The following is a 21729-nucleotide window of genomic DNA, read 5'->3' on the forward strand; positions in this document are numbered from 1 at the left end:
GCTTGAAAAAGCCAAAGACAACAATGGTGCTCAACAACAAGCCCATGACTCATACATCTCAGAGATCCATAAGGGCCCTACACTCACCATTCCAGAACACATTGTAAGACCCTGGTCCTGCTATGCATGATGCACAGATGGACCCCTGTGCCCGCACACAGCCCAGCTGAAATCAATAGGGTTCCATGTTGGTTCCATCTACTAGCAAACCTTTGCAGGACTGGGACCTAACATACTGCACAAGTGTAGGGCAAATACTGCCAACCTGTATTACAGAGAACTTATTGCTGTGAGGAGATATGCTAAACTTGGGAGCATTTCCTGAATCAGCCCCTTAAAATACTACATTAAAGCATTTTGCTGAACGACCCTTTATATGTAAAAATTGATTAATTCCTTCCAAAAAGGACACTGAAGTGTTAGAAGGTCTGATACATACATACAGCAGTTACCTACTTCTGTCATTCACTGCTCCATATACCTGAGATTTACAATGCAAAGTTTGTTACAGCAAGTTATTTATGCTGCATGTGCTTATCTGTTGCAGGGTAATTTACATTGAGAAACCTTGCAGGTTTCTGCCTGAGAAGGACAGAGTAATGCAGACACATATTTCAGCACCTGTAAAATAGATTTTTGGTTACCACAGACATATGGATTCATCCACCCCTGCCCCATAAATAAAGGAAAATGGTAAATTCCTGAGAACCCCAGGTGTGCCATAAGAAAGTAGCATCACTGCTGCGTACCCCGGACACAGGCTGAAGCTCAGAAGGTTTGGTAAGTGACATGAGCACATATGCATCATGAAATAAAAACACCTCTAGTGTTATCAATGCTGTGCTGACACAACCTGTACCTTAGAATAGCATGATCTGTTTGGCACTGCCTCTCGGAACACCTAAGAGAATAGATTCCAGATGCTATGGTCACAAACACTGCACCTCCGCTTATAAAGATTCTTCAGACCACTTTTCATAGCAGGGGTAAATTTGTAACGAATTAAAGAAGGTTTTAGCCTTGTTCTCACTCCTTCTGACTTAACAGCAGAACCATAAAGTTAAAGGAAGTGTTTACTGTTCCATAACTTATTTGCCATTCACATTTTTTAAAGTTGATTAGTGGTTAGTTGATTAGAGGCATGCCTCTAATCAAGTGGGTATTCACCCACGAAAGCTTATGCTCCAATACGTCTGTTAGTCTATAAGGTGCCACAGGACACTGCCGCTTTTAGTGGTTACTAGTAACTGATATTCCTATATCATCACTGAGATAGGGCACGTCTAGACTAGGGGAGAGGCGTATTCTTAACATGTGTTGGTTTACATGTTAACCCATGTTAAAATCCTGGTGTAGACACGGTAGTTTTCACATTCTTTAGCTGATCAAGGTAAACCCTAGGAGGGAGGTTCATCTCAACCAGCTAACCTGTTAAAACTACACCAGCCTTATGTAAAATACACACCTTTTTCCCTACTGAAGAATAGACTTTCCTTGCAAGGAAAGAGTTCTTTACTAAATGCTATGCGATCATTACACAGGCTGTGTTAGACTGTACACTAACCAATGTTGGGATGTTATGGAGCCATGCTGTCTAGGGGCACAGTCCTTCCCCTTGCTACCTGGCATGCACAGAGCCTGTTCACGCTGCCACAGGCAACCATCCTGGAAAGCAGGTGGGGAGGAATCATGGCCCCAGCTACTTCCCACCTTGTTTGGGATGATTTGCACAGGGAGGAAGCAGTCCCTCCTAGTGGAAATCAGGACTCTGGCAATTGCAAATCAAGGGAGAAGGCTCCTTGTACCTTCCACCACACCTATCCTAGGGTCAGACTCACTATCCCTCAGTAAGGATGTTATCCAATCCTGTATTGCCCTTCTATGGCCTGGACAGGCATATGCAGAGCCAGTGTGCACAGAGGTTCTTTCAGACTTCCCACAGAGAGACATGGAAGGGGCCATTAGAGCAAGCACTAGTGTATTTGCACTAATGTGGAGTGGGGGTTAAAGTATGGGAAAGCTGTGGCTGCTATTCCAGTCCATGGGCTAGAATAGCAGCGGTAATGGTATCTGCCCAGGTCAGGAGAAGCAAATCTTATCTGCCATTCACTTTCCACACTGTAGCGTTTAGATGTTGCTTGTAATTATTAGAATTGGGAGCACTGGCTGTTGGGAGTCTGAAAGGACAGGAAACAGGAAGGAGGGGGGAGGAGTTGAAGAGGCTGAGGGAGAGCTACTGAGGGTGTAGCAGCAGCTTGGAAAAGAGGTTTCCACTTTAAAAAATAAAGTCCTGTTGAAGTCTGTTAGTATCTTGCCTGGCCACTACAACACCCACACAAAGCCAGAATATTTTAACTCTGAAGAGGTAGCTGAACTTCACACTCTTCCAGCAAGGGAAAGTATTCATCTGATCCTCACTGTGCCCCGATACAGACTAACACAGCTACCACTCTGAAAACTGTGCTCTGTAGTTTGTATTACCTGCCATTCGGTTAGTTAACGTAAGCCAAGACTTTTACTAAACCATCAAGCATTCTATTAAAAGGCATTCTACAGAAAGAGCCCAAATTAATCAGTGTGGGTTTTTTGTTTATTATCCATTCAAACTAGAAATCAAGAAGGCAGGTCACATTACCACACAGCACAATTTAGTTAGAAACATTCACAGTCTGTTACAGAAATAACAATCAACGTAGGCAATAAACTTCCCTTTGCATTATTCAAGTAAGATGTTAAATCTTTAAAGTTCCCTCCCAGACACAGAAATTTCACAAATAACGTGTTCCTGCTCCTGTAGGCCATCTTAATCCTACAGTGAAATCACAATCAACTGAGGGAAAACAAAATAAAAACAAACCACGGGGGATGTAAGCAGAGAATTACAGGATCAACAGAAAAAGCAACATGGTTGTGGGGAGAACTATCTGGCAACATCCAGAACTGAAAATAACTGCTACAGTCAAATTAGCTGTTCAACCCTGAAGTGAAGGGAGACCACCATTATTGACTGTTAAGAACTGTGTCTACTTACACCAAGACTGCAGTGGCTTATGGCCAATTCAAAAATAGTTACGTTTGGGAAGTTTTAGTTCGAATGTTATCCAAATAAACAAATACACATATCTGATGCTGAAAAAAATTGTGAAATCTTCCTGTTTTGTTTTGACCAGGTCTACTGGTGAGACTTGAAGCTGAAAACCCACGCATAGATTTGAAATTTTCACCCATGGTCCTCAACTAAAATTTATCCCTTTAGTTTTAGATTTGTTACTTTTCTGGGAAACAAAAAACAACCACCTCCTCTTTGCCTGCATTTCCTTTACAGTGTATATTCAAGTGAAGATCATCATTCGACTAGGAATAGAGAGAATTAAGTTTATTTTCAGACCCCAGTTGCATCTTAGACATATAAAATACTTAAAAAAACCCCCAACCATTCAGTGCTGACTCTTCTCCATACATTAAAATCACCATAGTCATGCTCACTAGAAGCTTTGGGGCTAGACATGATTACAGCTTCATTGGGGTGTTTCTGAAAATCCTTTGTAACAGCATACCGCATTTCTGTACAAAATTCTCAAGTGACTAGCAAAAAGATGCTGTAGACTTTAAGTTCATATCAACAAGAACAAAAGAGGAACTGACCTCTGATGTGATGCAGTGAGGTTATTTAAAGAACATTTGTTTTAAAAAAAACATATGGTAAAAATTACCAAGCAGCAATTGTAATAACACATTTTAAAAAATACAAAGAAATCAAATACATATCTGGAGGAAATAAATTATTCTGCATAACAGGTAATTCAAATGACCACCCCTTCAATGGACTTGCTGTACCCAGCTTCTTGAATCTTAAAATTGATTTGTGGTCCTGCTCTAAGTATTTCTATATTGCTTAGTTAAATTTCAGTAAGAAAGATTTTAAAAGAAAATAAGAACCTACTTGTATCACCACTGTCCTTAATGCATCAATGACACCTTCACATCAGAATCGTTAACAGATTAATCCTGTCTGGAAGACTGTAGTGTCCTGTAATGAAAAATTATGAGCCATATTGAAAAGGATACCACCATTTTTAGTTAATAGCCTGAGACGGCCAGACTTGCATTCAGAAGTTACTATTCAACTCAGGTATCTATCCATCCTACCTAGATAGCTATAACGCACCTATCACATTGATAGTTATGTATTGTCTAAGAAATTGTCAGATAATTCATGTTTTAGCTGGTCTAAAAAATATTCAAAGCTGAATATCACTACTAGACAATAGTTACCATAAAATTCAACTTTCAAGAGCTAAAAAGGGAAAGGAAATAATGCATTGTAAATAGAAGAGGGCAAAAAAAGTTGGCTTTTTTTGTTTTTTTGGCCAAACAATGCACATTTGTGTTGACTGACATATTTTGGGAATTCATGTTCAATTCAAAATTGTTTTGATCAAAACACAAGATTCCCTAAACCTCCTCCCCCAAAATTGAAGCATTTCATTGACATTTTTGGAATGAAACATTTTAATTTTCAAAGTCAAAACAGCTTTGTTTCTAATTTTACTTTTTTTTGCCATAGTTAAAACAATTCATAACTCTAAACATAAATGGTTTGTTCAACTTGCTGGTGTGTGTGTGTGTGTGTGTGTGTGTGTGTGTGTGTGTGTGTGTGTGTGTGTGTGTGTGTGTGTGTGTGTGTTTCACTGAAAGTTTCTGGTTTCGGATCGATCCAAAACAAATCCTATTCCCCCTGATTTTTCAATTTGGCTAGCAAACAAAACCAAACCAATTATTCATTCAGTTGTAATTTTAAAAAACTCTAATGATCTGAAATACTGGTTTCAGAGTAACAGCCATGTTAGTCTGTATTCGCAAAAAGAAAAGGAGTACTTGTGGCACCTTAGAGACTAACCAATTTATTTGAGCATAAGCTTTCGTGAGCTACAGCTCACTTCATCCGATGAAGTGAGCTGTAGCTCACGAAAGCTTATGCTCAAATAAATTGGTTAGTCTCTAAGGTGCCACAAGTACTCCTTTTCTTTTTGATCTGAAATACATTTTTGATATATAGTTTTGCGGTCTGATGTCCTGGCATCTTGCTGATTAAGAAGCAATAAAAGCCAGGTTAGCTATTGGAAAGCTAGGATTCTCCTTTTGCTAATAGTATATATATATATACACACACATATACACACACACACACACACAGATAGTCACCCTTTCTAGCATCAAGAATTCCATGATATTGAACCTTAACAATCACCACCTGACAGACCATGTCTACACTGTCCCGTAGTTTTGACTCATGGGGTGCAAATAGCAGTTCACACCAATTTGAACGTGCTGCACCTCCCTTGTGTGGATGCTACGGGTCTCAATCTAAGGGTCCCGAGATTAGTGTGAATTTGGGATCTTTAAATTCACACCTGCCGCACCCACACTAGGGAGTTACAGCGCAGCTCTGTAGCATGCATTGTTCTTCATGTGCCCTGAGTCCAAACTGCGGGACAGCATAGACATGCCCTTACACTTCAACCCAGTATAATTAAGCTGTGGATAAAATTCTACTTTTGTGAGAGGATGAGGGAAGAATCTTTGTGAGGACAAGTCTACACTTCCACACTACATCGGTGCAGCTGTGCCTCTGTAGTGCGTCTGGTGAAGCCGCGCTACGCTGATGGGAGATTGCTCTCACATAATTACTCCACCTCCATGAGAGGCGGAAGCTATTGTAACTTATGTTGCTCAGGGGGGTGTTTTCATTTTCACATCCCTGAGTGACATAAGCTACATCAACTTAAGTGGTAGTGTAGACCAGCCCTGAGACTTTCAGAGCAGTTCAGAGGATTTTGTTTCTGATATTTTATTAAAAGTAACAAAAGATGTGTCTAAATCCTTTTGACAGCTTTGCATGCCTCAGCCTCTGTCCAGATACTTTTATGGGTCTCATCACTGCAGTATTTTGCTGGGTTTTCTCTGTTTTAAAATGGTGCCTATTTTAAGTGGCACATAGTTCTGCAATTTATGAGCATAACACCAGGGCACAGGGTGCATACACCATTTATGTAACAGAGTATATGTTGTGTTTCATGCACACACCATAAATATACGTGCGTGTGTAAATTAAATTGTAGAATTAAGAGGGAAAAAGATGGTTGTGTGCTAAAGCATAGGACAGAATTTGGAGCCGGGGGTTAAATCCTATTTGTAATACTGACTTCAAGGCCTTGACCAAATCATTTGTCCCTCAGGGAACAGATGGCCAGGATCCCCTGGGGGACTAACATGAAGGGGAAGGGAGTCCAGGAGAGCTGGCTGTATTTCAAGGAATCCCTGTTGAGGTTACAGGGACAAACCATCCCGATGAGTCGAAAGAATAGTAAATATGGCAGGCGACCAGCTTGGCTTAATGGTGAAATCCTAGCGGATCTTAAACATAAAAAAGAAGCTTACAAGAAGTGGAAGGTTGGACATATGACCAGGGAAGAGTATAAAAATATTGCTCGGGCATGTAGGAAAGATATCAGGAGGGCCAAATCGCACCTGGAGCTGCAGCTAGCAAGAGATGTCAAGAGTAACAAGAAGGGTTTCTTCAGGTATGTTGGCAACAAGAAGAAAGCCAAGGAAAGTGTGGGCCCCTTACTGAATGAGGGAGGCAACCTAGTGACAGAGGATGTGGAAAAAGCTAATGTACTCAATGCTTTTTTTGCCTCTGTCTTCACTAACAAGGTCAGCTCCCAGACTGCTGTGCTGGGCATCACAAAATGGGGAAGAGATGGCCAGCCCTCTGTAGAGATAGAGGTGGTTAGGGACTATTTAGAAAAGCTGGACGTGCACAAGTCCATGGGGCCGGACGAATTGCATCCGAGAGTGCTGAAGGAATTGGCGGCTGTGATTGCAGAGCCCTTGGCCATTATCTTTGAAAACTCGTGGCGAACGGGGGAAGTCCCGGATGACTGGAAAAAGGCTAATGTAGTGCCCATCTTTAAAAAAGGGAAGGAGGATCCTGGGAACTACAGGCCAGTCAGCCTCACCTCAGTCCCTGGAAAAATCATGGAGCAGGTCCTCAAAGAATCAATCCTGAAGCACTTAGAGGAGAGGAAAGTGATCAGGAACAGTCAGCATAGATTCACCAAGGGAAGGTCATGCCTGACTAATCTAATCACCTTTTATGATGAGATTACTGGTTCTGTGGATGAAGGGAAAGCAGTGGATGTATTGTTTCTTGACTTTAGCAAAGCTTTTGACACGGTCTCCCACAGCATTCTTGTCAGCAAGTTAAGGAAGTATGGGCTGGATGAATGCACTATAAGGTGGGTAGAAAGCTGGCTAGATTGTCGGGCTCAACGGGTAGTGATCAATGGCTCCATGTCTAGTTGGCAGCCGGTGTCAAGTGGAGTGCCCCAGGGGTCGGTCCTGGGGCCGGTTTTGTTCAATATCTTCATTAATGATCTGGAGGATGGTGTGGATTGCACTCTCAGCAAATTTGCGGATGATACTAAACTGGGAGGAGTGGTAGATACGCTGGAGGGGAGGGATAGGATACAGAAGGACCTAGACAAATTGGAGGATTGGGCCAAAAGAAATCTGATGAGGTTCAATAAGGATAAGTGCAGGGTCCTGCACTTAGGATGGAAGAATCCAATGCACCGCTACAGACTAGGGACTGAATGGCTAGGCAGCAGTTCTGCGGAAAAGGACCTAGGGGTGACAGTAGACGAGAAGCTGGATATGAGTCAGCAGTGTGCCCTTGTTGCCAAGAAGGCCAATGGCATTTTGGGATGTATAAGTAGGGGCATAGCGAGCAGATCGAGGGACGTGATCGTTCCCCTCTATTCGACACTGGTGAGGCCTCATCTGGAGTACTGTGTCCAGTTTTGGGCCCCACACTACAAGAAGGATGTGGATAAATTGGAAAGAGTCCAGTGAAGGGCAACAAAAATGATTAGGGGTCTAGAGCACATGACTTATGAGGAGAGGCTGAGGGAGCTGGGATTGTTTAGTCTGCAGAAGAGAAGAATGAGGGGGGATTTGATAGCTGCTTTCAACTACCTGAAAGGGGGTTCCAAAGAGGATGGCTCTAGACTGTTCTCAATGGTAGCAGATGACAGAACGAGGAGTAATGGTCTCAAGTTGCAATGGGGGAGGTTTAGATTGGATATTAGGAAAAACTTTTTCACTAAGAGGGTGGTGAAACACTGGAATGCGTTACCTAGGGAGGTGGTAGAATCTCCTTCCTTAGAGGTTTTTAAGGTCAGGCTTGACAAAGCCCTGGCTGGGATGATTTAACTGGGACTTGGTCCTGCTTTGAGCAGGGGGTTGGACTAGATGACCTTCTGGGGTCCCTTCCAACCCTGATATTCTATGATTCTATGATTTAGGATTTGATTCAAAGCCCATTGAAGTCAAATGAGACTCCTTCTGACTTCAGTGTCTGTTAGATTGTGCCCTAAGCACTTAAATGAGTTTTACACAAGTACATCTACACAGACTTCAGTGGAGTCACTCCTGATTCACTTCAGGGTCAGAGCAGAATCTGGTCCAATGCTGGCTAAAAAACTATTAAAAGAACTCCAGGCACCCTAGCTCAGAGCCCCAAGTAAAATCCAATATGGCTTTTCTGGAGGTAGTCCACCACATTTTCTTCATCCTTACTAGTTCTCCCAGGGTAGCATATTGGTGTGTGCAAAGCACTTTCAGGTGCCACAGAAAGCAGAGAGTATTCATTATTATTATAACAGAGGGCCATAAAGAGCTTGAGGAAACAGGAGTTTTAAACAAAACTGGCCAAATTTTGAAACAGCGGCTTGCAACTCAAATATTAATTTTTGTACAGCTCTTTGAATAGCAAGACAAAGTATCAGATGGCTCTAACTGCCATACCGCTTACAACTGGATGTAGGGAGTGTGTACAATGAAAGCTAGATCCATGGGTCTGCATGTGTGGGAATGAGTGCGACTGGTGTTCCTACTTCTCCAATGTTCTGACATTTTGGAAATAATCTCATTTTCTCTTTGTTTGCACCAACATTAGAAAGGACTCTAAACAAACTTCTTAACGCTCACTTTGGTAATTCGCTAGCATTTAAAACTATTTTAAAAAAACATTTCCACCCTGAAAGAGCTTTGTTGAATTATGCAAGAGCAAGCCTCATATTTCAGCTTCAATGAGGAAAATGAAAGTGATGTTGGATATTAAGAAAACACATCAGGTTCAGAGGTCTGTAATTAATCTTGTCAGTGAATGCAGCAGGCCAGGCTTGTGTGCATGAACACAGCATCTTGGGACTTCTCTGATTTACTGCATAAGTACAGAGCCAGCTTGGGACATCTGGGATTTGAACCCATTACAGTGGTTGGACATGGTTTTAGTGAAGTTCCTACTCATCACATACTATGCCATATACTTAGAAGCATTAAATATTTAACTAACTGGTTCATAAATTTTGTACGGAAAACAGACTGAACGTACGTTTTTATTAAGAGTACAGAAAAAAGAACACAAATTTCTAGGACAGATCTCCAGCCTAGTATAAATGGAAGAACAAAGATTTTAAGGCAGAACTTTTTATAAGTGGTAGGATTTTTGTTGTTACATAATTATATATAGCCAGGTCAATGTAGCCACAAAAGTACTTTATTAAACAATTGATAATGTTTTTATAACAATTTCAGTAAAAACAATTGGAATAAAATTTGCCTTCTAGACCCTGGTAATATACAAGATGCATTCAGTGGTGACTTAAAACAAAGTAAAATGGTTTATTCTCTTTTTACTGTCCAAAAAAAGAAATTCAAAAACTGAGTTGTGTTAAAAGCAATCATATAGGGCCTTTTCCAAACTCCTTGGGAAGTTAGAGAGTCCTTCCCTTGGGCTTGAGATTAAAACTATTACTATTCTCTGCAGAATTGTTTATTATTTTCACATTGCCCAAAGATTTGGAAGCTTCTTTACAGAATAGGTAATTTAACTGAGTGACTCAGGCCTAGCCCACACACAGTTATTGTACTAGTATAACTATATCTGTTAAGGTGTGATTGTTTTTTAAAACAAAATGGTTATACTGGTACAACCCCTTGTGTAGATGCTATACCAGTACAGCTTATTCCCCTTCACATATAAGAAAACACTTTTCTGGTATAAGACATTTTTATGGTGTTATAGCTGTGTCCACACTCGGGGCTTTTACCACTTTAACTATACCAGGACAGTTCAAAACCAAAAGTTAAAACTGTCAAAATCCTTCACAAAACAGAAGTTGCATTCTCCGTACAGCTCTAATCACACTTCTCTTTGACATGCTACTAAAATACCAGAACAGATATTCTTGTGATGGTATTTTGAACATAGCTGGAAGGTAGATAACCTTTGTTAAATTTCCAGATACCATGCCACCTCCTGAAGTTTAAACAAAAAGAAAATCTCAACTTTTGGGTCCTATCATCTGAACACATTACGTTTGCCCACCAGCAATATGTACAATGTACTTGAATCGTCTTTGTATTTATATGGCTCATATCACCATAGTATTTGAGCACATATCTCGTCATCCACAGTGGTGGATTAAAGATTTTGCCACCCCCTAGGCCCCGAAATAATTGCCGCCCCCTTCCCCGCACCAGCTCACCTCCGCTCCGCCTCCTCCCCTGAGCACGCCACCGGATCCTGCTTCTCCCCGCTCCCTGCCAGTGCTTGTGCGCAAAACAGCTTCGCGAAGGAGTGGGGAAGAGGGGGGAACATGATGCACTCAGGAGAGGAGGCGGGGCCAGGGCGGGGATGGGGTGGGGCCAGGGGGCTTTAACTGGCACCAGGGGAAGCAGCCGCCTCAGGCTGCCATTATAAATTTGCTGCCCCTGCACATTTGTCGGCCTAGGCGTTAATATGCCGCTGGTCATCCATCTGTCCCCAAGGCTGCCTTTGAGCTCCATCCTTACACTTTGCCAGCCTGGTGGAACAAATTTCTTTTATTTTTCTCCTCTGCCTCCAGAAGACAGAATGTGAAAAAACAGTATCAGGTGCCTCTTCCCCTGCATTAAATAGAAGCAAGATAGAAAACAGATTTAAATGTTTCCACGGCCAGAAATGCCCACTGTGATCACCTAGTCAAGCAGTTTTCAAACTGTGGGTTGGGACCCCAAATTGTGTTGTGACCCCATTTTATGGGGTCACCAGGCCTGCCGTTAGACTTGCTGGGGCCGAAGAGCAAGCCCTACTGCTGGGGCGGAAGCCGAAGCCAGAGGGCACCAGCCCTGGATGGCAGGGCTCAGGTTACAGGACCTTGGGCTTTGGCTTCAGCCCCCCTGCCTGGGGTAGTGGGACTTAGGCAGGCTCAGGCTTCAATCCCCGCTCCTGGGGTCGTATAGTATTTTTTGTTAGACATGGGTCACAGGGCAATGAAGTTTGAGAACCCCTCACCTAGTCTGACCTCCTGTATAACAGGCCACAGAACTGCCCCAAAATAATTCCTAGAACCTCTGTTTTAGAAAAAAAATCCAATCTGGATTTTAAAATCACCAGTGATGAAAAATCCACCAAAACCCTTAGTAAATTGTTCCAAAAAAGCATGCCCTCTTTCCATTCTGAATTTGCCTACTAGCTTCAACTTCTAGCCACTGGATCAGGTTATATATCTATCTTTCTCTGCTAGATTGAAGAACCATTGTTAAATATTTGTTCCCCATGTAGATACATATAGATTGTAACCAAGTTGCCCCTTAGCCTTTCCTTTGTTAAGCTAAATAAATTGAGCTCTTTGAGTCTATCACTATAAAGCATAATTTTAAAAAATCCTTTAATCATTCTTATGGCTCTTCTCTGAACCCTCTGTAATTTATCAACAACTTCATGAATTGTTGCTATCAGAACTGGACACAGTATTCCAGCAGTGCCATCATCTGGGCCAAATATAGAGGTAAAATAACCTTTTTATTCCTACTCAAGATTCCTCTGTTTATGCATCCAAGGATCATATTAGTCCTTTTGGTCACATTGTCAAACTGAGCTCAAGATTTCCCACACCACCACCAAAATTTTCTTCAAAGGCACTGCTTCCCAGGATAGAGATCTCTGTCTTGTCAGTGCGGCCTACGTTCTTTGTTTTTAGAGGTATAGATTTAGATTTAGCCATGGATTGAAGAGTAGCATTTTAGTATTAAGTGTGAAATCCTGGCTCCACTGAAGTCAATGGGAGTTTTGCCATTGGGACCATGATTTTGCCTCAAGTTTCTTGGATACTTTAGCGTGGATGCTTCATCCATTTGTACTGAGAGAGGGATAGTGTGGCATGGGGCAAGAATGTCATGGCTTCATACTTCATCCTCCCTCCATTCTTATTGGCATGCTATGAGGTTGGTGTTATTTAGGTTAGAGAACAGCAAGGCAAAACAGAGCTCAGAATCAACCCAGCAACTGTTATGGTGAGCATGGAGGAAAAAGTTAGGCCATGATCCTGGAAATATTAAAAAATGTGCGTAACTAAATACATGAATACTACCATTGAACTCAGTGGAGGTACTCATATACGTAAAGTTACTCACATGCTAAAATGAGGTCACAGGCCTCAGATATTTACATGAGAATTGCACCTACCAAGTTTCTTAACACAATTCTCTGGGCACTGGAATCATGTATCACCAATTTATTTTATTTATTTGTAGGAAGGGGAAACGTTTAATGGCCTGATTTCTTGGTTCCACAACCCTGTTTAATGGCTTCGGAGTTTCTGAACAGAGGAAAATATACTAAATGCCCCAAAGCTGCAATTTAACCCAATTTTAAAAACTTGATTTCAATTAAATTACTAACAAACGTTACAGAATGGCAGTCTCTTTTACATCATTAATTATTAAATGCATTCATTTTCCTCGAAATGGAATTTTTACAAACCAGTCCATGCACACTCAATTGTAAGGACAGTGCATACACCAGTATGAAATTAACAAAGATTTCTATTCACTGTTAAATAGGAAAATGTGATAGTGAGTCATACAAATTGCCAGAACAGATGTGGTGGTTGACATCTTGGTGGACTCAGTGAGGACTGAACCAGAGACCGCCAGTGCTAAATGCACAAGATGGTGCAGCGTGACCTGAAGAACCAAAGCTCCCTAATTAGGCCTGCAAACAACTCTCAAACTGTGCACAGAGGCAGAACTGTAACACTTCAGAGGGTCCTACAGAGACTGGATCAAATATAGTACTTGAAACTATTAACTCCTTTCTCAAAACTGGACTAGATTTAAAGTTGGGCGAGGGCAAGGCAATATCTTTTACTGGACCAACTTCTGCTGGTGAATGAGACAAGCTCTGTGTAGTTTGAAAGCTTGTCTCTCACCAGCAGAAGTTGGTCCAGTAAAAGATATTACCTCACCCACCTTGTCTCCCTAACATCCTGTGACCAAATGGTTACAACAACACTGCATACATAGAGATTTAAAATTGACAAATGATCCTTTAAAAATTTAGTCACCACAATATGAAAGTCCTGAAGAGGGATGGAGTTTGAAAAGGACTAATTTACAAATACAGCATTTACATTAATTATATGCAAACTGTTCTCTGAAGTTCTATTACACGTTTTGCACAATGGGCCTGACTGTCCTCTCATTTTCACCATTTTTCCACCAGCGTAACTCCACTGATTTCAGTGGAGTTACTCCTAAATTATACTGTTGAGCAAAGAATCATGTCGGGAGATTCTACATTAGTTATTTTTGTTTTCTTGAAGGTTTTTGGTTTTTTAGTGAAAGAATCTGACAGAAACATGGCTATTTATAATGGCATCAATTACTCATGTCTCAAAACACTTAAACAGTCCACATTATTCCAGAATTCTTATTCACATACCTTCAGACAGAATCACACATCTACCAGTCCAGGGCTTGTGTTGGACTTTTTCAGGATTTTGTCTCTGCATACTTCACCTAGATGTATTTACTTAGGCTAGCCTGGAAATGAAGCTTCAGTCCCGAACCACAAAGGTTGGGGCAGAGACAACAGAGAGGATATGACATGACAGCATGTGGTATTTTAATGCCCAAACCACGAAGTCCACTAGGGTACATGTGTTTAGTCAGCTAAACCATTATGAACTGTTAGCCTGAAAACAAAAGACTAGGAATTAAGAGGTTCTAATCATGGTTCCAACATTGGCTCCCTCTGGGGTCTTGTGAATGTTGTTTAAACACTTTACCTCATATTCCCGCATTTATAAAAAGAGATGTAATAGGTTTATGAGAGGATGTTACCTCTCTACTCACGCTGGGAGCTCTTTGGATCAGAAACAATCTTTGTTTTGTGATTGTATGGTACCTAGCAAAACAGAGACCTGATCACCTATTAAGGGGCCTAGGCACTATTGCAATAAAAATAGTATTAAAACACAGGTTGTGCTAGGCTGAAGGAAGTGTTATTTCTACTGCAGTAGCCCCTAGAGCCCTAAACAGGTTATGGAAGGAACTGTACATACAAAGAGTCCCTGCCCCAGAAAGCTCATGGCCTAGGATCTAGACAATATGCAACAGGTAAATAAAGAGACACACTGAGGGAGGTAACAGTAGAGACAGGTGTGTCTGGTAGTCAGTCAGTCACAGTCACCATTAGTGCTGACATGTACACATCATTTTGAAAAGAGTAGCCCTACTTAAGAACTAAGTACAATCCTCCCAGGCTCACTATCACCATGTTTCATTAGCAATTAGCAATGGGGCGGGCAGGCAGAGCTATAGAAAATATCTTTGTAAAGTATGCTTTAAGGTCAGCATTATAAATTGGGGTTCTAGACTTGGAGAACTAGCAGTCCGCATGCAGCTTGCATTCCTGAGCCCTCCAGTGACTCACCAAACTAGATCCTCTCCTGAAACCTGATCCCCTCTCTCAACACCCACCCACCCCAAGCCTCCTGGAGATGTGCATCTCAGTACAAAAATAAACCAACAAAACAAACAACTTCCAGGAGTATCAGAGCATGCAGAAGAGACTTGGATCTACCTTTCTTTGTTGCCATGGCAATGTGCCACCCTAACTTGTGAATGTGTTTCTACTCTATTTGCTCATCACCGTAGACTGACCCAGAACTATCCAGGCAAATTCATCATGATCCTGCATAAATGTCTGGGAAATATTGTTTGTATATGGTAGTATCTAAGGCCACACCTGAGAAGGGGGCTCCATTGTGCTAGGCACTGTATAGACACACAGCAAGAGACATTCCTCTACCCAAAGAGCTTAGAGTCCTAACCAACTATGGGTGTGAAGAGAAACAAAGGCCCAGAAAGATGCTTTGACTTGCCCAAAGGCACACAGCAACCCAATAGCTGAGCGCAGGATAGACCCCATTCACCTCCCGACTCCCAGATTACTGTCATAGCCGCTAACTCGCTATATTACAGTACTAAAATGTCTGAGTGTCTAGAAAGACCTTAAGGACCTAAGCGATCAGGATCAGCAACTCTTGTTGCTGAGAACTGATTATTTCTTTTTTTCTTTTTCTTTTCACCCCACCATCCCTGAGTTCCTCATCATTATGTTACTCAAAGCACATCCTTGGTGGTACTTGAAGCAATGATAAACATCAAGGAGGACACTGTTTAGCATAGCCAGTGTTGACCGCTTTGATATTTAAAGAATAATCTGGACCATTTCCCAGACTATACATCTGCCCATCTAATTTAGATTTTGGTAGATGAGGCTGTACAGGGACAGTATGAGGACTATTAAGAACCTAATACCAATAAAGAAACCATTCTCACTCGTTGTCAAACCGCTGTGGGCCATCCTCTAAAGAAAATATGACAGATGGCTGGATGGTCAACAAATACACACGGAAACATCTTCTAGATAGTCGCAGTTTAACGTGTGGTACTGCTTATCCATCTGTAGAACAAGACACCTGCCAGTTGTTTGAGTGATATGACTGGCTGAGCATTGCTAAGTGCTGAATAATTATAATGCTACCAAAAGAACTTGTATACAAGATACGAGCACTGATGCCTTTTGCAGACAAAAATTGCAAATTAAGGCTCAGAAGAAAGCAATTTCTGTTGTCAGAATATTTATTCATGACATACATTATCTGTACAATTCAGAAACACACACACACAGACACACCCCCCTCTAATATATTAGAAAATTTGCTGACATGATGTAGAAAAGGTTATAACGGCATAGAATCTAGCCCTCTGAGTACTACATTGAGGCACAAGGATATGCATACATTTTCAAAACTAGTTACATAGTTGATTGTCAGCAATTCATTCTCCAGCAGGTCCATCACCTATCCTTCATTCAATAAACCCCAGAGTCATCAACATTCACAGACAAATGCAAAAATAATTTTTCTGCAGCATGCAATGGAAGTAAACATTATTTAGCAATCCAGGTGTCTAGGGACAGTAGTGATACCTCCCTGGAACGAATGACTGGCCCCAAATCATAAATTAATTGGTGATGTTAGGCAATTCTCCTTGTTCCATTACAGATTACCAAGATGGGAGGGGTTGAAAGTGCTTTGGAGGATAGGATTATAATTCAAAATGATCCGGACAAACTGGAGAAATGGCCTGAAGGATGAAATTCAGTGAGGACAAATACAAAGCACTCCACTTACGAAGGAACAATCAGCTGCACACATACAAAATGGGAAATGACTGCCTAGGAAGGAATACTGCAGAAAGGGACCTGGGGGTCATAGTGGACCACAAGTTAAATATAAAAAAGTGAACATCATTCTGGGATGTATTAGCAGGAATGTTGTAAGCAAGACATGAGAAGTAATTCCTCTGCTCTACTCCACGCTGATTAGGCCTCAACTGGAGTATTGTGCCCAGTTCTGGGCACCACATTTCAGGAAACTTGTGGACAAACTGGAGAAAGTCCAGAGAAGAGCTACAAAAATGATTAAAGGTCAAGAAAACATGACCTATGAAGGAAGACTAACAAACCCAATTTTTTCAAAGACAAAGGGAACACGATAACAGTTTTCAAGTACATAAAAGGTTGTTACAAGGAAGAGGGAGAAAAATTGTTCTTCTTAACCACTGAAGATAGGACAAGAAGCAATGAGCTTAAATTGCAGCAAGGGAGGTTTAGGTTGGACATTAGGAAAAACTTCCTAACTGTCAGGGTGGTTAAGCACTGGGATAAATTGTCTAGGGAGGTTGTGGAATCTCCATCATTGAAGATTTTTAAGAGCCGGTTAGATAAACGCCTGTCAGGGATGGTTTAGATAATACTTAGTCCTGCCAGGAGTGAAGGGGACTGGACTAGATGACCTCTTCAGGTCCCTTCCAGTCCTGTGATTAGGGGTCTCCACCGAGCTTTAGAAGCCCTCTGAATTCCAGTTTGCGAAGAATTCAAACAAGTGCTCCCCCATTGGCCTGCTTTGAATGCAACTTGCAAACACTAAACATATGACCTGTTTGTATTTGTATGAACAAATTCCCATATTTACATTTACATGAGCACAAGCTTCCTCATTCACAACTTTCCTTAACCTTCCCGCATTATCTGTGTTTTTGCAGGATCCTATTATTACATAGCCAAAGTGTTATTGACTGACTTGTGCTTTACATTTGTTCTTTACAATAATCAAGGATGTACCAAGGATGAACTATTCGGGTCTCTGTGTTCCTCTCAGAATGTGTGGAATTTAATTATTCATTTTAATAGGCATTTCTTTGGTGCTCATTGCTCCTCACAAATGTTAATGAGTTAACTCAACACCTTTGTGAGTTATGCCAATTTCCACTCAGTTTTAATCCACACTAAATTAAATCCACTCCTTTAGAATTAATACAGCATTAAGGTTGCCAAACTAAACACCGGATAGTCACAATATTACCAGAGTTAATGTTTCTCCTGCTATGTTAAGTCTGCCACACTGCACACAAGTTTATTCTGTTTTGCACTCCCATATTCTCGGTTGAATGGTCATATTCATGTGTGAGCAGTGCAGATCCTAACAGGGAAAATGCTCTATGCTCTGATGTCCCAGACCCAAGGGAGGGAACCCCACTCACCCAATTTTCACACATCCTAAAAGCTGGGAGAAGAACTTCTCAATCAACCCTCCTTATTATGACATGTGACATGCCCTTTTCCTCAACTGATTTCCAAATTTGGGAAAGCTGCCAGATCCTCAACTCTGCCCAGTTTCTCTGGGGCACCCACATCCCAGCGTTCTCTTTTGACCATTTATAAAAATTTAATATTTGTCACACCAGCTCCCAGAGACCCCAATCAGGATGCGACTATATTGTACAATTATGCTACATAAGGGTTGTCCTCCCTTGACACCCAAATTTCAGACATAATTGAGGAGAGGCAGGATCAGGAGATATTCAACCCTGTCTCCAAGGAATTGCTAGAGTGATTGTACCATGGAGGGCTGTTTGCTCTTCACAGAAAGGATGCAGCCTTTCCCCCCCTTCATGGTTTTGAGTTTTGTCTGTCAACCTGTGAGAGCAAGAATAAGCAGCCACTGGAGACTCCCAGTCAGCGGCCAGGTTCGATACATTTGCATCATGCATGTTTCTGTAGCAGATGCTCAGGCTGGTACCTTTTATGATCAGTAGAGCAAACCCACAACATGCAGAGCCTTCACAGAATTACCAGGCAGTACTGCAAGACCTCTGGAGTTGGTTTCTGTTACTAGCCATTTCCATATTTGTCAGCACCACAGCTATAGTAGCCCCTTCCAAATACTAAAATGATTCTCCATTTTTGGTTTGTTTCCTGCCAAGTTCTAGCCCTGTTCAATTTGAAATGCAGTAGACAGTTCTCTGAAATATCAGTCTTTCAATGAAATTGCAAAAATTAGAGTGTTCTAAAGTAATGGTCTCTTTGTACGAGAGTTGGGGGAAGTGTTTTGGGTCATTACAGCAGAAACTGGAATCCACTCTTCATTTTAACAGGGGTGCTAAGGCCATGTTTAAAAAACCCTCAAAGCCACACACCTCTGATTTATGTATTAAAGATATTGGACCAAATCTTTAGCTGGTGTAAATCATCCAATATCATAATAAGCAAGAGTATCTAAGCAAACATCGAATATATTATATTTACTAGCAGTTTCATAAAAAACCTATTTTATTTACATTCTAGTGCAGTACAGTTTGTAAAGTAAAGAAATAAGAAAAATTATGTTTTATTCATATATCAACAAGCAGAACAAAATACCATCTTGTCAGCTAGGAGACGAAATACCCTGTAACATACACACACAGGGAAACCTAACTAGACAAATCAGTTTCAGGCTCTAAAGAGCTGTTCTTAATGTTTCTGTTAGAGTGAAAAATTTTAAATACTGGAAAACTTTGGACAAATGTTCCCAATTTCATTTACTTGGTGATGTTACTAACTACTCTGAAGCATTGGGTAATGGAAACTAATTGAAACAAGTTGTCTCCCCAACTAGCTTCTTTTATAATTAAAGTTAGTGACTTGGCATGAAACAGCCTCTTCTCAATCTACTGAATTAACAGAGCACTTTCCCCTGATTTATTCACAGGAGAGGAAGTGAATTGTTCTCTGTCATGCACTAGGCTGTTCCATTCATTTGATAAGCCATAGAATTAGGTGGACAAGATTTAGTCAATGAGTCACACAAGCTGGGTTCCCCCCCCATCTCCACCTTGCAATGAAATTTTGTGCTAATTTTCTGATTACTTGTATTAACTGTAGAGTCAGAGTATATTGGATTTGTTTAGTCACTCTTCCTGCAAGCTAATTCAACGTAATGCTGTTCTTTACTTGGCAAAAAAAATACAACTTTGACGGTCCTAAAGCAGAAATAAAAAGTCTTTAAGCTGGAATACAGTAAGTTATTTAATTATGATTCATCCCTTTCTGGTGTGTTATTTTGCCTACTTTAAGATGGGAAACAGACACAGCTAAGCTCCACTCTCTTCTGTCTAGCACCTGTTATCATTTACATCTCTGTAAAATGGCATAAAGCAATATACCATGCGGATTGAGCAGCACTTTGCACAGGTGGCACCAACTGAACAAGGTGTGTGGCAATAGAAAACACCAGGCCCCTGTGAGGTTAAAACATTTTCCTCGCAATCACACAGCAAATCCGTGGCAAACTCAGAATTCAGCTGTCACATATATACGAAGGCCAAAGCCGCTGCGCTCCACAGCACTGCACAACACAGATGGGAGCAGAAGTCTGTTAATCAAACATGAGAGGGTGGAGTGGAGTGAGAGGCGGTTATGCAGCACTGATTTGTAGCAGCAAACACCATCCCTGCGTTACGGCATGCTTTCCAGAATGCATGTGCTGAGAGAGGGCATGGCATGCCAGAGGGAGAGCCATCAGCGAGCAGTCACTTTGGGTGATGTGCTCACATGGGAACAGTACTCCATTTCCATTGGAAGTTGCTATATATACACACACACTAACGCAAAGTTGTTTCAATTTAACTCCCATTTTGTGGTCTGCACACAGTATTATAGGAAATACTTGACAGCAACTCTAGAGTGGGGAGCCAGTGGCCCCCCGTACAGGTGAAAGACAGGCTGCAGGTGCCGGGGGCTTGTAGCAGGGGAGGCACAGAGAGCGGGGGAAGCTGGTGCATGCATATGTCCTGGGTGTTCTCATTAATCAGTGGTTCTTGGAAGCTGACAGACAATGCACCCTTCCAACTCTGCAGCATTGCACCATGGGCGGCAAGAAGAGTGGACATCAGCAAACCCAAGTCATTTTCAAGACTTGAAATCTGCTCTCCCTTGTTTGTACTTAGCGCTGGGTGAAATTTTTTAGATGAATAGTTTATTTCATGAGAAATGCCGTTTAGGTCAACTGGAAGCCATTTGCGAATTTGAAACCTTGTTTGGCCATTCACAAAATGGCCAGAGGAGGAAGAGCATGCTGGTGGTGCTTCATCATCCTCCTTTTCCTTCTCCCTCTACTAAAACCTTTAGCCACGTGGTTAGTGCATTCCTATGGACTGCAGGTTCAAATCCCCACTCTGGAACACACCTGAAGTGGACTTGTTCCATGTACTAAAGATTCCACAAAACATCAGATTTGGTTAGAACTGATCAAAGCAACTTTTTTCAGAACTGCCACAGAACCAAAAAACCCTCCATCAATTATTTGCTTAGCAATAGTGGTATTCCCTCATACTACTGTTTAAGTGCCATCTAGGGAAGCCACCAAGGAGCTGAACTTGTTTCCCGTGAAATCAATGGACACATTCATAGTCAGTAACAGGGCTTTTGATGCAAAGTATCCTTACACACAGTCACATACTACAGTAAGGTGGATTTACCTAACACTTGTCAAAATATAGAGGACAAGAATAAAGAAACCTTTGCCGAGTTCTTCTACCCCCCCCCCCTTTTTTTTTGCAAAACTAAAAAAAGCGAAAAAAATAAAACATCCATCCAAATTCTAGCCATTTCAGCCAGCTTTAGATCCATCTCCTTTGTACAGCTAAGAAATAGCTTACCTTCCCCACTAAAAGTGTACCTCTGCTAGTAAATCATTTGCACTCTGCCTACAGCTATTGTCCCAGCTAATAGCATGCAGCCAACAGATGTGGACTGAACATTCTTGGATAACAGATTCTCCCCTCCCGCATTCACACAAAGACATCTTATTGGTGGCGCGTAAGTCCCACAGTGATTGACGGATATCGTAAAGACATCTACGCTATGCAGTTAAAAATACAAAGCATGATATGCAGTTGCACAGGGTCAGGGCACACTCCACTGTTGTTGGGATGTCTGATCTA

The 21729-nt window shown here is 41.5% G+C and overlaps 1 protein-coding gene across 1 annotated transcript in view; it reads right to left on the bottom strand.

The window, feature by feature from the left end:
* The window catches only part of TENM4 (teneurin transmembrane protein 4), a 1747045-nt gene that overhangs the window by 1684356 nt on the left and 40960 nt on the right, over nt 1–21729 (bottom strand). Inside the window, exon 2 of the mRNA XM_043528206.1 lies at nt 3944–4030. The gene's annotated coding sequence lies outside the window, so the exon portion shown is untranslated. The remainder of the gene's footprint in view (nt 1–3943; nt 4031–21729) is intronic.

Source organism: Chelonia mydas, chromosome 1 (genome assembly GCF_015237465.2).
Source record: "Chelonia mydas isolate rCheMyd1 chromosome 1, rCheMyd1.pri.v2, whole genome shotgun sequence".
Taxonomy (NCBI): Eukaryota; Metazoa; Chordata; order Testudines; family Cheloniidae; genus Chelonia; species Chelonia mydas.